Source organism: Macrobrachium rosenbergii, chromosome 42 (assembly GCF_040412425.1).
Source record: "Macrobrachium rosenbergii isolate ZJJX-2024 chromosome 42, ASM4041242v1, whole genome shotgun sequence".
In the NCBI taxonomy this organism is placed as follows: Eukaryota; Metazoa; Arthropoda; class Malacostraca; order Decapoda; family Palaemonidae; genus Macrobrachium; species Macrobrachium rosenbergii.
The window spans coordinates 49,413,847-49,432,629 of NC_089782.1; the positions used below are offsets into that span (position 1 = coordinate 49,413,847).

General features: G+C 36.1%; 1 protein-coding gene across 1 annotated transcript in view; it reads left to right on the plus strand.

Annotated features, from left to right (window-relative positions):
* The window catches only part of LOC136828417 (nephrin-like), a 1,390,497-nt gene that overhangs the window by 120,125 nt on the left and 1,251,589 nt on the right, over positions 1–18,783 (plus strand). The gene's annotated exons all lie outside the window — the stretch shown is intronic.

The following is an 18,783-nucleotide window of genomic DNA, read 5'->3' on the forward strand; positions in this document are numbered from 1 at the left end:
CGGTGTAATTCTTAGTTTGATCCCAAAATAGAACGGTGGAATTTGAATGTAGGTGATTAAGGGTGTTTTTTAATGCAGCTAACTTTTCATGTTATCACACTGGTTAAGCTCTGATATTATTTCGCCTACATTTCGAGTTTCCTTTGTTTTGACTATTTTTGTAACAGAAACAGTGACCGAACATTTACTGCCTCTCCTTTATAAGATATCGTCAGTGCCTGTCTCTATTCAGTATCCTTTTCTCTTTGTTTTCAGTTCTGTTCAATTAGGTATTGTTAGTAAGGCTTCATACATTTATAACTGGTAAAATCAGTGCAACTTTTTTTAGGTCATTTGTGCTTCCTCTACTAGAATACTGTTCTCCGGTGTGGATGTCTGCTTCTGCCAGAGATTTATCTCTTTTAAATAGAGTGTTTCGTGGTGGTAGGTTTCTGTTTCCTAATATTAGCAGTTATGACTTGGGCCATCGATGGATGGTCTGTTGCTTGTCAATTTCTCATAAGTTGCATTTTAATGGAGATCTTTCTCTTTCACAATTGATCCCTGGTCCCTTTTTCTGCCACGAGCAACCAAATTCGCTGAACAGCAGCACCAATATGCAATAAATGTTCCTCGTTGTTGAACTTCTCATTCAGTTCGAGAGGTCCTTTATTCCTCACACTGTTGGACTGTGGAACAGTCTCCCAGAGGATGTCGCGCAATTGGAACCTCACAAGTTCAAGCGAAGATGCAATGCATTACTGGCCTGATGCTATTCTCCTTGCATTTTAATATATTTTACCTAATTATTAATTTATTAATTTATTTTTCTTTTTAATAAGTGAGATCTCTTCTTTCTGTATTTCCCTTAACATTCGCTTACTTCCTAATGGACGCCATATTCTTTGGAAGCTTGAATTTCAAGTCAGTGGCCCCTGCGGGCTTGTTCTATATGAATAGGTTGCATCTTCTGAATAATAATAATAATAATAATAATAATAATAATAATAATAATAATAATAATAATAATAATAATAATCTGTTCAGTTAGTGCTCTCATCATTGTTTCATTTGAATGAGTACACTTCCAACCACTTCTGAGAGATAAGAAGACCTCCTCTCGCTCTAAGACGAGCTCATATCATCCACCAGCCTACTACTAGTTCTTGCATTGTGGGAACAATAAACCTGTGCAAGCAGACTTTCGTCATAGTTTCTCTGCCCCCAAAAGACAATTTCGTCCTCTTGGGAGAACAATCTATTACTTCCCACTTATCAATCCTTACAAATTACAGTTCATTTTTATTTTGTTTTTCGTTTTCGTGTTTATAAAGCCTTTGTGAGATAAAGGCATCATGTTATCTGCTCGCTGGCCTTTATGTTGAAAACCATGTAACTAAAAAGAAAAATAAGATTCCGAATGCCATTTTGTAATTCTAACTGGGGAATAGCTGTCCATATAGACTGTATTTGGCGAAGCACTTTAAAAAATAATCCATATAATTATGTTGGAGTAAGAAATGCATCAGGTCTCGTGAGAACTAGTTGTGATAGATATAATTGCTTATTATTGTTCTTCCCGGTAAATCCTTTCAAGTAAATTCTAAATATTTCATAGTGGTACGGAACATGACATTTGCTTTACAGTAACACTAATTATTCCCCTTCAAATGAGCAGGTTGGTTTGCTTTCGCAGATGAAACAAAGGAGGACAGATATAAATTGTCACAATGGCTATTGTTGCGTTGAAAACAAAGGAAGCTAAGTTTAATCATCCCGAAATACCCCTGTCCAATAGACAGAAGATCAAGACAGGGATTACAGTTCTTTGACTGTCTGATTGCACTTAGCTTAATTGCAATGATTAGGAAGCATCGACAAAGAAGCTTCACCCAAACTTACAAATATCAAAGGTGATTGGACTCACCGCTTCCATAATTGTTTTCTTTTTAATTAGAAACCGAAAGCATAAAAATGGAAAATGGTTTTGACTTTTTATCTAGACACATACAAACGCAGGCTGAACTATTTTCTTTTTAACTCATAGGTATGAACACTTTATTTTTGTTTGTTTGTTGTAGTCAAGGGAAATGGCCAAGTTGAAAAATCCTGTTGTTTTTCATAGAAGAAGAAAAATATCGCATTTTTCATCTTTCAAAACGCAGCCAAATACAGGCTAAAACATCATTTTTTTTTCTAAAAATCACAAAATGAAAAAGTTGGTAATCAAGTTTTTTCTTTTATCAAAACAGATGAGCACACATGTAAATAATTTTCTTCCTTATTTTTCCGTCAGAAACATCCATTGTCTAATGCGGAGAGTAACTCTGGATCTTTTTCATTAATTCATTTTATACATTTTTACATTTTGAGCTCATTTTTCGTTAATAATAAGCGGTCTGGATTCTTATAAAGTTAATTTCATTTAAATGAAAATTTTTATCATCTTTATGGTTTTTGTATTTGCTGCTATGATTTTGTTCTGATATTCTGTTAATATTACAGATATTGGCTTACAGTTGCCAACTATGAAACTAATATTTTGCCCAGTGATAATGGTCACGTTACTTGAAAGTTTATATATATATATATATATATATATATATATATATATATATATATATATATATATATATATATATATATATATATATATATATATATATATATATTATTTTATATATATATATATATATTTTTTTTTTCACGAAGTGTTCCAAGTACCTGGTTATTACACTAATCAATGATGGAATTCAAAACTTACCTCACTTATTACCTCACAGCCAGATACATGAACTCTCATAAGAAAAAAATACGACTGGGTACTCAATAGGCAACAGTGATCCCTTAAAAAAATTATCAACAAAGTTTATCAAAACAATTGTGAGGTATCAGTATTTAAACAAGAAATACACTAAAGTAAAAGGGCATCACTCCATTACTGTAACAGTCTCTCCAAGGTAGAGTCACATCAGTAAAAACTGAAGGAACAAAACATATCTATCATTCTAATTTATTCACATTTAATTCCTACCACCGGTGGTTAACAAATGAAACACTGTTGTAAAAAACTTGAAATACAAAAAATTATTTTTAATTCAAATTTAATGAACCAAAATTCACAAACTTACTTTAAAGAAAAGTTACTATTGTTTGAAAAGAAAAATTTATTAATTCTTAAATCTGGTTATGAAATAAACTTAAATGACCAAAATGTTAATATGTGAAACAAAATTAAGTAAGAAAAAGTTAAACCATCAAGAAATGCTTAAGATGTGAAAGAAAACTAAGTAAAACAGTTGAAAACACAAGAATATACAAAAATACACAAAACTGAAATGTGTAAAAAATGAAATAAATTCACAAAGAACTCTTACTTAAATGACTGGTTTAATAAACATAAATCAATTTAAACAACACTCACTAAATTCCAACTCACTTTGAATAACATGTCTTCACTTCAAAATAAGCTTTTAACTATGGTTAAACTCACAAGTTACAATACCTTTCACAAGCTTTCACAGTCTGCATATGTTGTTCACAAAGTACACAGTAGCCGCCATTACCAATATATCCACTGTTATAAATCTAAATGTAAGATCTTACAAAATCAAAATGGAGTGACCGACAATTAATTACTTTACGTTATCTGAGAGAGGGAGAGAACCCTTTTTAAATCTAAACCGCACAGTATCCAGTCTCTCTATGAATAGGATTTTTGTTTCAAAACAAAAGGAAAACCCATAGATCATTTTAGCAAAGCTAAATGACATCATATAAAACATTTTGGGACCAAGACCCACAGAATATTCTAAAACATTTTGGGACCAGCGTGCAAAGGCAGACATGATCAGCACAATGCAACTGTTTCGATTGGAACACATTCTACAAACTATATGATGCAATTACCATGTGGTTTTGTGCAATAATTCCCTCCTTATCGTAAGGAAGTGAAAATTTGCCTACGTAACTGGGCACCCAACCCTTATCTCTCATCTGTTAACGCGACTCTGACGGGAAATTGCTTGAACTCAAAACAAAGTGATCTTGGTCACAACCCGAGAACCACATAGTGGCTGGATGACAAAATCTTCTCCCACTATACATTATCTAAATGATTTTAGATTACACTGTTAAGTTATCTAAATCATCAATATTTGTGAGATCTGACATTACAAAGACATTTTTACATAACTATTATAATATACAAAATACACTACACAATATCTCTTGTATATAAAAAAATCATATGACAATTACAAAGCATATCACAACATTCTGGAAAAATTGTATTTTATACATTTCAGAAGAGAATATCATGAATGTATGTATATATATATATATATATATATATATATATATATATATATATATATATATATATATATAAATATATTATGTATATATAAATAAATATATATACTATATATATAGGTATATATATATATCTATAATGTATATATATATATATATATATATATATATATATATATATATATATATATATATATAATATATATATATATATATATATATATATATATATATATATATATATATATATATATATATATATATATATATATATATATATGTCACATTAAGTGATGGTTTTGCGGGAACTGCTGGTTCCCTGCCTCGTTCCCTTGTGGATTGCTGCCTCCTTACCTTCAAGTTTTTTATGTTTTGATGTTTTCGTTGGTGAGCTGCCGTGTTTCTTGCTTCAGTCGGGTCTGGTAGGGCAGCGAGAGTAGCGGCAATGGCAGCAGCAGCAGGCAGTTTTTGGAGTCGACGTTGGTCGAGTTTTTGAGCAGCAAATTGGAGCACGCCTACGAAGTGGAGCACGTCGTAGAGGTGGAGTGTGACCATGAGTAGTCGTGTGACCACGAGCTGCTCATCTTTGATGACAGCGTGAGGCTGTCCTGACGTCTCCATCGGGGTTTTCTGGTTTGTGGGTTTTTGTCCCTGTCGTGCAGCTGAGGGCTGTCTTGGTGCCCCGATGGAGGACGCATGTTTGGTTTTTTTTCTGCCTGCTGTTGTTTATTTTTGCCTTTTTTTTTTTAAAGCTACTTTTTTTGTTTATTTTAACTTGATTTTGTTTAGTGCTGCCTTTTGGTTTTTCTTGTATTTATGGTTTTTATCTTTTACCAGACCTGACTCACTTTTAAATATTGTAAATAAATTAATTTTGAGCTCATTATATTGTTTTTGTTGTTTTCCCTCCTTTGTTTGTTGCATCTGCCGTCAGTCATGACAACCCCGTCCTGAGTATGTTAAAGAACCTGCATAACGGCCCACTCGGGTCGTTACAATGGCGACCGTGACAGGGCGGCTCTGTTTTGGCTGGCGGGTTGTTACGGCATTGGAGGGAAGCATGAGGTTAAAAAAAAAAAATTTTTTTTTTTCTTTTAGGTGGGGAGGTGTCACGTTAGTGATGGTTTTGCGGGAACTGCTGGTTCCCCGCTCGTTCCTTTGTGGATTGCTGCCTCCTTACCTTCAAGTTTTTATGTTTTGATGTTTTCGTTGGTGAGCTGCCGTGTTTCTTGCTTCAGTCGGGTCTGGTAGGGCAGCGAGAGTAGCGGCAGTGGCAGCAGCAGCAGGCAGTTTTTGGAGTCGACGTTGGTCGAGTTTTTGAGCAGCAAATTGGAGCACGCCTACAAAGTGGAGCACGTCGTAGAGGTGGAGTGTGACCATGAGTAGTCGTGTGACCACGAGCTGCTCATCTTTGATGACAGCGTGAGGCTGTCCTGACGTCTCCATCGGGGTTTTCTGGTTTGTGGGTTTTTGTCCCTATCGTGCAGCTGAGGGCTGTTTTGGTGCCCCGATGGAGGACGTATGTTTGGTTTTTTTTCTGCCTGCTGTTGTTTATTTTTGCCTTTTTTTTTTAAAGCTACTTTTTTTGTTTATTTTAACTTGATTTTGTTTAGTGCTGCCATTTGGTTTTTTTTCTTATATTTATGGTTTTTATCTTTTACCAGACCTGACTCACTTGTAAATATTGTAAATAAATTAATTTTGAGCTCATTATATTGTTTTTGTTGTTTTCCCCTCCTTTGTTTGTTGCATCTGCCGTCAGTCATGAGAGCCCTGTCCTGAGTATGTTAAAGAACCTGCATAACGGCCCACTCAGGTCGTTACAATATATATATATATATATATATATATATATATATATATATATATATATATATATATATATATATATATATATATATATATATATATATATATACATATATATATATATACATATATATATATATATATATATATATATATATATATATATATATATATATATATATATATATATATATATATATATATATATATATATATATATATATATATATATATATATATATATATATATATATATATTTTAAGTCATTGACAAACTATGTGCTGGCCTGTCAGAATTACATCCAGCAGGTGCAGTTATGTTGACATTGGAGGTTTACACAGTTAGATACAGCGGGTATCTGACGCATGCATTTGGCTTTCTGATCATGGCCTATGTGCATGGAGACAGAGTGATCCTTCAACCATTGAACCAGTGTCTTCATGCTTCCAGGGAGAAGTGATTAAGTGTGTGCATATGTGTGTGCACTCTCTTATGGTATATTATGAGAGGAACAGACAATAGCGATGGGACTTCGTTTTGTGGCTGGGTATGGTTTGTTTGTTGTGCAGTGAAGATACTTTATTTGGGGCCATAGAAGTGAGTAATATAACTCATGAACACATATTTTTTCTAGACATTATGTGGAAACACCCAGTTGTGTCTCAGTGAAATTCCTCTGTTCCTCTATTATGCATTTTCCTGTTCTGTTCTCCATTGTGCATTTTTCTGTTTTGAATGTTGATTTCATTTAACACCATTTCAGGTTTTACTATATGATATGTTTCTTTTAACAGGAATTCTGGGTTTGTCCAGTGAGGACGAATATTTTGGAAAACGTTAAGTATACCTTAGTTTAACCAGACCACTGAGCTGATTAACAGCTCTCCTAGGGCTGGCCCAAAGGATTAGATTTATTTTATGCGGCTAAGAACCAATTGGTTACCTAGCAATGGGACCTACAGCTTATTGTGGAATCCAACCCACATTATAGCAAGAAATGAATTTCTATCACCAGAAATAAATTCCTCTAATTCTTCATTGGCCGATCGGAGAATTGAACGCGGGGCCGGCAGAGTGCTAGCTGATAACGGTACCCACCTGTCCAATGAGGAACTCACATATTTTGGAAGTGGTGTTCCTTACATAGTATATGACATTTATTTTGGTCTAGAATAATTATGACCCTTTTACTTTGTTTGGTTACCAGGATGTTAGTCACTAGTAGTGGTTGGTCTAGAATCATTAATTTGAATGTTTGTGAATCAGAATTTCCTTTAGTTATGATTTCCATTTTATCGGGGTGTGAATCACTCCATTTCATGACTGTGGCTTTTAAAAGCTGAACTACTTTCGTTAAATTTGCAAATAAAGTTTGGTTTTTTATCTGAGTGTTTAATTCCAGTAGGCCTTTGTTTGAGGATAGATTCAGTGAGAGGAGTTGATGAGGGAGAAGGAATTTGCTGACCCAGGGCTGGCCACCACTACCACCATAGAATGTTAGGAGTGTAAGATGATTGATGCTGTTCTTAAAACAGACACAATAAGAGATTATGGCCCTTCTGACCTGGTTATAGGGCCATAAAACACACACACACACACACACACACACACACATACACATATATATATATACATATATATATATATATATATATATATATATATATATATATATATATATTTTATATATATATATATATATATATATACACACACACACACATCGCCTATATATGTATATATATGTATGCATGTATTACATCCATCTTGAATGACTTTAGAAGAGCTATGTGCTGGCCTGGCAGTGGCTCAGGTGCAATTTTGCTGACTTTGGAAATTTGCTCAGTTGTATACAGAGAGCTATTTGATCATGATTTGTCGAACATTGAGCCGATCCGCAAGAAGTGCCCGAGTTCCAGTGGGGTATGTGCGTGTGTGTGTGTGCGATCTCCCGTGGGATATTTATGAGAAGAACAGTGACTCTCACAGGGAGACTGCCTCGGTCTGGAGTGGCTGATATGTGCTTTTAGCCTGGTGTAGTGTTTAAAGAAACCACCACTATGACGATACATTATTCATGGCCAAAGAAAAAGAATCTGAGTTTCGTCCTGAGAGAACGAATATTTTGAAAGTGATGTTTTTACTCTTACATACTATATGACATATATTGTGGTCTACAAGAATTATGACCTTATTACTTTGTTTGATGACCAGGGTGTTATTCACTAGTATTGCTTGGTATAGAAGTAGTCATAGGCTAGTTTGTGACACAGCATTTCCTCTAGTAATGTTTTCCATTGATAGGGGTTGTGAATCACCCCATTTCATGACCGTAGCTTTTGCTGAGTTACTTTCGTTAAATTTGTCAATAAAGTCTAGTTTTTTACTTCAGTCTTTAATTTCAGTAGGCCTTTGCTGTAAGGATAGATTAGTGAGAGAAGTCGACAAAAGAGAAGGGATTTGCTGACCCAGGGATGAACCACGGCTACCACAGACATCCTAGAGAAGTAAGATGATTGATTCTGTTCTTAAAACAGATAAAGCAATAAATGATGGCCCTGTTTGACCTGGGAACAGACCCATTTATACATATGTATATATATATATATATATATATATATATATATATATATATATATATATATATATATATATATATATATATAAATGAATAACAAGAATTTTCTAGGGTAGGTCAAACCTACCAAACAGACCATGTGATTACTAATTTTATTTCATACAGATTTTCAAACGTTTGGTTAACTTCCTAAGAAAGAAAATGAATAACACCATTTAACGCAACCTTGACGAGCATCATGCATTTCTGGTGGCGAAAATAACCAGTCCGATATTGCGCTGGAAAAGAAGTAAGCACTGTGCGTCTCACATGATGAGAGAGCGTGTTTCCAGCCGTTTAGTAATATCTTGTGGTAAAACTTTGCGCTAATTAGCCGATGTTGGTGTCAAGTTCATATCGAGCATATTCGAACTCCCGTGAGCGATGCTTGCGTTACGAAAATAGCAAATTTGCTTCAATACAGGAAAAAATAGTGGTTACGCGAAACAAAGTTTGGCTGGTAAATGTTACCTAATACTTGTGGATAAATTCATTTGACACACTAAATGAAGAATTTCTCCTCGTTAGTGCAAAATTGAACTTGATAGCTATATTAACACGGTGTCATACATCAAAGTTTATGCTGTGACCTAAAAAAAAGCTTGGCAGAATGATACGTACTGATACCCGGAAAACTAGTTCGTCCACACTTCAGTAAAACATGTCATAGACACGTCGCCAACTTGTCGCGCACACAACACAAACAGGTTACGTACCAATGAGTTACCGGTGGCCTTAACCAGTGCTCCAAAAGATTGTCTAGCATTTGACAAAAATTCGTTCTCCACATACCGTCTTTGAATTGTTTTCAACCTGTTTGTGTTATGTATGTGATAAGTATCCAGTGTATGTTAATGACACGTTCTACTTTAGTGTGGACGCTATCTGTAACGTTCTACAGTAGTTTGGACTCCATCTGTAACACAATCAGTCAGTTGCTAGATAAGTTAGTTAGAAGTGCCTAAACTAAAACTAAAAAGTGAACACCAGTTTATTTCTAGATGAAGAAGACCTGCATGTGGCAGGAATAAATACTAAATAAAAAGATAAATAAATAAAACTATAGCACCATTCATATAGCACCCTATCTTAAAGATAAAATAATTGATCAAAATAAAGCAACATTTCAGCCGTATCTGTTCAGACGAACAGAAACTACCATGCACCACTGACATTACATAACGCCAATGTACTTGAGTGTTATCATTGCAGCATATTAAATTCATTGTTACTTCAAGAAGATTTGAAATGAACATTTCGGCGCATTTAGATTAAGATTATTGATTTAACTGTGAAAATTATTTCAAAGTCGACGAAAGTGTCTTTTCGGAGGCCTTATTATAACCAGTTGCAGCTTACACCAGAATCCTAAAGTTCGTCGTAATCACCTAAACTAATCCGAGATCCACTTCGTCCCAGATGGTCGTAATTTATGGGCCAGAGGAATTTAGCTTTCAGTTTTGGTTACCCATACAAATTGTGACCAATGCCGGTGCCTGTTAGTAACAAATCCAAATCCTGACCACTGGAGGATTAGTGATTTCGGAGAAAATTTAGCACGAACTAAATTTTTGTTGACTGAATTTGGCAATTCGAGGCTGCGGGAAATTTCCGTTGCTATTTATAAGGATGAGGAAGGAAAAGCCACTGAAATTTATTATGTTTTCCGAGAAGAAAAGGTTAGATAGTAAATTAAGGTTATCGTTTTATAATTAAACATTATAATACCACCAAACAAATTTCGTTAATTAGTTTACAAAAAATTAAAATATGGCATCATGTGTACATCAAAATTCGTTCCACCCTTATGTTCAAGTCTTCGTGACGTGATAGGTTATTTTCTTGTTGTGGTTTCAATGGTGTATTATTGTCGTTTATATCACTAGAGTTTCTACGTTATACACACCATATATATATATATATATATATATATATATATATATATATATATATATATATATATATATATATACGTGTGTGTGTTTGTGTATGTGTTTGTGTGTGTACGTGTATGTGTATGTGTGTAGATGCTTATGACCTTGGCAAAGGAAAATACAAACCACATTCTTGGGAAGGGTATATCCGTTTAGAATATGAAAAGATTCTTTTCACCAACTTTCTGCAAAAGCATCCACCGACCATCCAAAGTAAATCATCCAGCTCAGACAAGGCAAAGTATGGCGATTCATCAACCAAAAAACAAACCTCCTTGGAAATTAAATTGAAGAGTATGTTGACGCAAGGGGCAGAGAACCTATAATAACAAAGTGAATATTGTGCTTCATTAAAAAGTAAAACGCTCCAGCTATAGTATAGAGAATAAATGTCCTTTAACAAGGCTCGTGCCTTTGTCTGTTTCTAGGAATCTGAGTTTTATATTCGTTACCCCCAAGTACTCATGCCTTGAGCACACACAGTCTCATTAGTGTTTGGAGTATGCTATAACTTGGACTTACTCCTTTGTTCAGAATTCACTATAAATATATTTTTCACAGCACGCATATTTTTCTTTACATATCTTAGTTACATATTGAAATTTCATTAATTGCTCTTTCCTTCCGAGCAGAAACTCGAGATAATAATAATTATTTAACATTATTCAAATCCGATGCCTTCGCGTTCTTATTTGCGTGAGAGATGGAAAATTTCTTAAGTGGTTTTTGCGTATGATTTCAAACAACGCTAATAATAATAATAATAATAATAATAATAATAATAATAATAATAATAATTAACCAGCCTGTCACTACTGCAGATAATATATATATATATAATAATAATAATTAATATAGCCTATCATATATAATATATATATATTATGAAATTATATATACCTATAAATATTGATATATTGTATATTCATGATGGCGTGGTGGTAAGTCCACTGGAGTCGTTGAATGGGTCCATGTCAAATGTCCCAGTGGTACCTGCTCATTTATCACTTATATAAATTCCCTTCGGTGATAATTCTCCATCGGAGATACTCTCGAGGTATATGAATTTGATATTAAACGACATATCATGATTGTATAAAAATCACGGTGTGATAAAAATTTCATATTGTATATATATATATGTACACAAAACACACACACACACACACACACACACACTCGAGGAACAAGGGAAAGGAAGACCTCCATTCTTACAAATTTATTGCCGACGTTTCATGACGCATGTCACACTTTCAAGGCTAAAAAAAGAAGATAATTTGCACTGCGGATAGAATCACGTTATTAAAAAATAAACAAAGTAAAACATTTAAAATTCACAAAAAATGGCAATGCAGCCTTAAAAATAAGTATAAAACTGAGCATAAAACAAGAAAAAAAGGACAACAAAAGATAAAGGTCAAGGGAACAAAGACACAGACTCACCAAGCGAAATGAAAGAATAATACAAAGACAAAACAGAAAATATGAATAAAGGAAAAGCTAGGCAACATATAACTGAGTTGACGACAATTGAGTATTTAACGAGGGAACAGTTCTCTTTATAATAATAGACTCCAGGATAGTTAGGTCGTGATGGCTGGAGACCCGCCCTACCATTGAAAAATCTTCATCTCTGATATTGGTTTTGCATCGTACAGCATGGTTTCTGATGTTAGAGGCCTCTGGATTCGATAAAGTTTCCTACTTTAAATGCTAAATTAATACCAAAGAATCCTCTAATCATTGGTTTATTTTTTACGGTCCAGGATCGTCTCAGCCCCCCTCTTCACATCCAATATTGTATATAATACAATTGTCCGCGATATAATCACGGAACATCATATGTGGGATGTACGAAGAGGCTGTTGAGGGCACGAATTGACTCTCATAGAGGCTTAAGCTGCCGTACAGGATGCAAGTTATCGAATCCAGAGGCCTCTAACATCAGAAACCATGCTGTACGATGCAAAACCAATATTAGAGATGAAGATTTTTCAATAGTAGGGCGGGTCTCCAACCATCACGACCTAACGATCGTGGAGTCTATTATTATAAAGAGAACTGTTCCCTCGTTAAATACTCAACTGTCGTCAACTCAGTTATATGTTGCCTAGCTTTTTCTTTATTCATATTTTCTGTCTTGTCTCAGTATTACTCTTTCATTTCGCTTGGTGAGTCTGAGTCTTTGTTCCCTTGACCTATATCTTTTGTGGTCCTTTTTTCTGGTTTTATGTTCAGTTATATACCTAGTTTTAAGGCTGCATTGCCCTTTTTGTGAATTTTAAATATTTTATTTTTTTAAATTTCTTAATACCGTGATTCTATCCGTAGTGCACATTATTTTCTTTTTTAGCCTTGAAAATGTGACGTGTCATGAAACGGCAGCAATAAATTTGTAAGAATGGAGGTCTTCGTTTCCCTTGTTCCTTGAAGATGCGTATATTTTTTATATATATATATATATATATATATATATATATATATATATATATATATATATATATATATATATATATATATATATATATATATATATATATATATATATATATATATATATATAATATCAATCCATGGTTCCAGGTCACAGTACGGTACCACCCAAGAAGCAAATGCTAGATTGATATTTAAGAAAGGCCAGTTCGTCTAGAAGTCCAGGTAACAATTTGTCGTGATAACCTTTCCATTGTGGTTTAGTTAATCGTAGTTCTCTACCATTTTTTCCATTAGTAATCTACTTTAGGAGCGGTACTAAAAAAAACGAAAGTATTTTGCTACATGAGCATTGATTAAAAAAACGAAAGTATTTTGCTATATGAGCATTAATTAAAAAAAGGAAATTATTTTGCTATGAACATTAATTAAAAAAAAGAATGTATTTTGCTATATGAGCATTGCTAAAAAAACGAAAGTATTTTACTAAAAGAGCATTGATTAGGTGAAGAAAGTATTTTGCTATACGGACATTAATAAAGAACGGAAGTAATTTGCTATAGGAGCATTGATAAAAAAACGAAAGTATTTTGCCGTAGGAGCATTGATTTAGAAAATACGAAAGTATTTTGCTATATGAGTTTTAATTAAAAGAAACGAAACAATTTTGCTATGTGAGCATTGATTAAAAAGCGAAAGTATTTTGCTATATGAGCATTGCTAAAAAAAAAACGAAAATTGACACAAAATGAAATAACGTAGAGATTATCAGGCTGAAATGTACTGCTAAGGACGCAACAAATAAAATGATAAACGGCCAATACCACCGTAGGTGGTATTAGCTAAACTCTCGGGTACCCATAGATGATAATGTTAAAGTATGCTGCAATAATACGATAATCAAAGAAATTGACTGGTTTAGTGTGTACGCATGTTTAGAATTTCAAGATATCCTCTTAATTTACCACTCACTCACCCACTCACTCCTGGTGGCTCTCGGGCCTCTTGGTCGCCCATGGCCGCTCGCACCAGACCTCTCCACGTCCCCTGTTGAGTGCTGCGTCTCTCCAGTTATTCTCAGGATCCTCCACTCCCAGTTCTCTTAGATCTCTGAACACATTATCTTCCCATCTCATCCTCGGTCTCCCCACCGGTCTTCTCCCTTCCACTGATCCTTCCATAATTTATCCTCCCATAATTTCTTAATTTACCAGCATATAAAATACTTCGGTGGCAGTAACCATTTGTGATACCGGATAAGTTAACAAATCAGCCAACTGGCAATTTCAGAAAGGCAGCGCTTCATTCCACCTGCCGAACAGCAAAAGCCACACTTGGAGGCACCGTTGCAGAAGTTCATATCCCCTGCGGTTCTCAAAGGTCAGAAGCCTCGCCTCTCTTCCTTTTCGCCCGAGATACGTTGCCTTCAGAAGTGACTCTTAAATATTCAGAAGGATCTCGCTCTTTACATGAAACCCATTCGGTTGCTTTTGTTTTACCCGATTACTATGAGTTATTAGGAAGGCGATAGTCAACCTTATGATACCCACTTGAAAGACTCCTCATATGTTGTACAGGTATTCTGTTTTAGATTTTGAGTAGCGTAAATAAATCATTAGTCTTATTCTTGCCTAAGTAATATTTAATTTCAAGTATAAATATTGGAACTGTAAGAGATGGAAAATATTTGTTGGACATTCAGTCACCCTGGCCTTCAAAATATCCTGCTTTCAAAAATCCTCATTAAAATTTGTTATCTTCACAAAACTGTCATCTGGCCTCTGTCATTAGGTGGGTAATATTTCCTTTCCCGCTAATTAGCATTTTTTCTCCAATATTTTGCTTATGATGGAGACCGGGTTAGTTTCATGTGAGAGGGTGAACTATTTAGATACGTTCCGGTAAGGAAAAAATGCTCCTCTATATTCTTAACCAGTTTAGTATGTACTTCATAGTTAGTCGATACTGGTGTTTACGGCCAAGGCGAGAGAAGAATGGAGCTTGTTACACACTCACAAACACACACACACACACACACACACACATACATATATATATATATATATATATATATATATATATATATATATATATATATATATATATATATATATATATATATATATATATATATGTATATATATATATATATTTATATATATATATATTATAATTAGCAAGAATTATATAGCAAATTGCTATATATTTCGTTTCCTGTCTGCCGATCTATCGATAGATATACATATCTATATATATTCTACCAACATGATCTATCGTAGACATTTCTGTCTACCAACTACCTATCTATCAGCCTGAGCTGGACAATTGAGGATCACGGTCAGAATACAAGGGATTAAATCGATTGTAGGCCACTCCTGTTAAGTAGCTTATTCCTTATTCGAGGCAAAAGTGAATCTGTCTGCCGACTCTTTCCAGGCAACCCGGCCCCCACCCAGCCGCGGGCACAGCTGAAAATGATTCAACTCCCTATCGAAGAACCTGCCCCCTTCCCCTAGCGGATGGCATAAAAAGGAGAGGCAGACAAGGGCCCACTCTCAGAGACTCGCTGGACGACATGGCGTAGAGACATGATGAACAAACTCACCACCATGCCCCTGGCTGAACGACGCCCTTAGCTCATCCCTTCTCCATCTAACCACGTGGCCCCTCAAAGTATACTTTTACTTTTGTGCACTTTGACCGCCAACCACGTGTTCCCTTCGCTGCTGGCCTGATCCTAACACGAGGGCCACCCGCTCCATTACCTGGTGCTTCATGAAGTCACCCACGTGTTGCCTGTGCCATCGGCACCCCTACATCCTACCACGTGGAAGATCAACGCCTTCACCCTTGTGAATCGGAAGTCAACCACATGCCGCCTTCTTCGCTGGAACCACTTCTCTCTTACGGTAAAGTGCTCTGTAAAGACGTCCTTTCAGTCATGCTTTGTCCTCGTAGAATTTACTTAATTTGAGTGCCAGTAATCACAGAATCTTTTGCTCAATTCCACCCATCTATTCGAGTGTCTGCTCTCAGTGCTAATCCATTATTAACTCGTCAAGACCCCATTGGCACCCTCAGTGCAGCTTCGAATTCATTACCCTTTTGTCTGTTCCCATTACTTGGGTATAATCTGTGTATCTCTCATTTCAGAGGGACCCTATATCGTGGAATCTTCTCGGACTGTGCCTGTAGTCCCCAGTTTCATTCATTCTGTAGGAATCCCCTTCAGGATCAATAATTTAATTGCATTTCTCCTTTCTGTACTAATGTCTTTGTGTAAATATAATCCTTTTAGTTCACCCACGTATTTAAGTAATATTTCCTCTCAGAGAAAGAGCCTTACGCTCATATGAAATTCCTCCTTTTCTCTTGTTTTATGTTTCACTGGACCCACAAGGTCAGAATCACACGGCTAATTTATCTACAAATGTTGCCACCTGTCTCATAGAAACTATCTCAAAACCAAGATTGTCCAGTAAAAACATAAAAATGGTGACCTTGCCAGGATTCTCGTTTTAGTGGTTGCATCCCCCCCCTTTGTTTTTATGCTTTTGTTTGGGTGTGCATCTTCCAAATCAACAATTAGCAAATCTATGCTGGGTATGAGACAATTACGAACCTTTTGTGTAAAATCAGCGCACAGATCCAGAAATTCCACGTAAGTAAATTGTGTTTATTTAGCATAGGAATTTTTAAAGACGTGACTGAGCCTAGGGAAAATAAATGTTGCTAGGACGCATACCAAAAAAACGAGAGAGGAGAACCACCAAAATTTAGATTTTGAAAACCTCTGCACGCGGCTTGCATGACCTTCATGATAGGATATTTAGGTTTTAACCATTTCGAGGAATAGTGCTATAGTTCCTCCTTGAAAATCACACCCATTTCGTGATCGCAAAATCTAGTTAGGCGCCTATTCACATTTCTCCCACATGGGACGAAAGTCAGCTTGCATTGCTGAAATTCTCTCTCTCTTGTATATGGAAGATAGGAGAAATAGACTGAGTGGTAGGCAAGTGTTAAATTGATTTAGTTTCTCAAATTTTTTTCTCACACATTTCGCATTCAGGGAAACTACAGTCTGTGCTTATAAACATTCCCCATTCCTTCATCGCTAGGGTGGAATTCATACCACCCCACCTAGTGTCTAAATACTCGCCCCCCCATCTCACCATTCATTCATTGCTAGGATTTGTTTGTTTAATTTTCCCTTGTCTTACCTTGGGCTCGTTCCAGCAATTTTTTCGTTGTTTGTTTTGTTTGTTTGTTTGGGGTTTTTCTTTCTGTGTATGTGTCGTCTACTCTCATTGAATATGGCACCTTTATCATTTCAGTATTCTTTGCTTACAAAAGGAAACTTCTCCCGTAAGTCCATAAATGTAAAACTTGCGCTCTCGCTAATCAGACCTCATCTATGCGGGAATTCTCCTAGGGAGCCAATCCATTTCCAATCCAGTCCCCAATCAGCCCACTTCATCGGTAATTTGGTGAGACCAATCCATTTCCAATCCAGTCCCCAATCAGCCCACCTCATCGGTAATTTGGGAGACCAACCCATTTCCAATCCAGTCCCCAGTCAGCCCGCCTCGTCGGTAATTTGGTGAGACCAATCCATTTCCAATCCAGTCCCCAATCAGCCCGCCTCGTCGGTAATTTGGTGAGACCAATCCATTTCCAATCCAGTCCCCAATCAGCCCGCCTCGTCGGTAATTTGGTGAGACCAATCCATTTCAATCCAGTCCTCAATCAACCCACCTCACTGGTAATTGTGGTGAGACCAATCCATTGCCAATCCAGTCCTCAATCAGCCCACCTCGTCGGTAATTTGGTGAGACCAATTTATTTCCAATTATCATCCCCAAGTCCGCACATTTTGTCGGTACCTTGGGAGACCAATCCTTTGCTAAATATCGTCCCCAATCAGCCCGCTTCATCAGTAAATCGGGAGACCTATATATTCCAATCTCATCCCCAAGTCAGCCCTTTTTGTCGGTACCTCGGGAGACCAATCATTTGTTAATCATCGTCCCCCCAGTCAGCCCGCTTCGTCGGTAAATCGCGAGACTAATCATTTGCTAATCATCGTCCCCAGCCAAACCTGTTTTGTCGGTACCTTGGGAGACCAAAGAATTCCAATTCCTAAGAGTTTTGAAAACCCTTCATACTGTAAAGTCACTGACAGCCACTCAGTTAAAATTTTGCATGCATTTATTATACCCAGACAACTCCTTCCTATGCTCTGGGAAAATTTTTTTTGTGTATTACTTGAGTCCACCCCACCTGCAAATTGTCAGCAAGATCTCAGCAGAGCGAGGATTTCAAGTTCTTCATGTCCTCTGGGAAGGAACTTGGCCTTTCCAGGAAAGAACTAAAATACTGGGTACAGGAGAGGATGGACACGATAAAGGCAGAAAGGGAGGCCCTACAGAGAAGAGAGGAGGCAGAAATAAAAGAAAAGGATTCCGAAAGGAAGGAAAAGGAGGCTGAAAGGGAGGCAGCGAGATTAGAAAGGGAGGCCCTAGAGAGAAGAGAGGAGGCAGAAAGAGCAGAGAATGCGAAGAAGCGCGCCCATGAAATCCAGATGCTGGCACAACATGGCACCCCCCCTCCACCCCCCCACTCCCACCTCGGGGATGAGCGCCCTAAGCCAGGCCCACTCGTTCATGCCCAAATAGACCGAACCTGAACTGGAA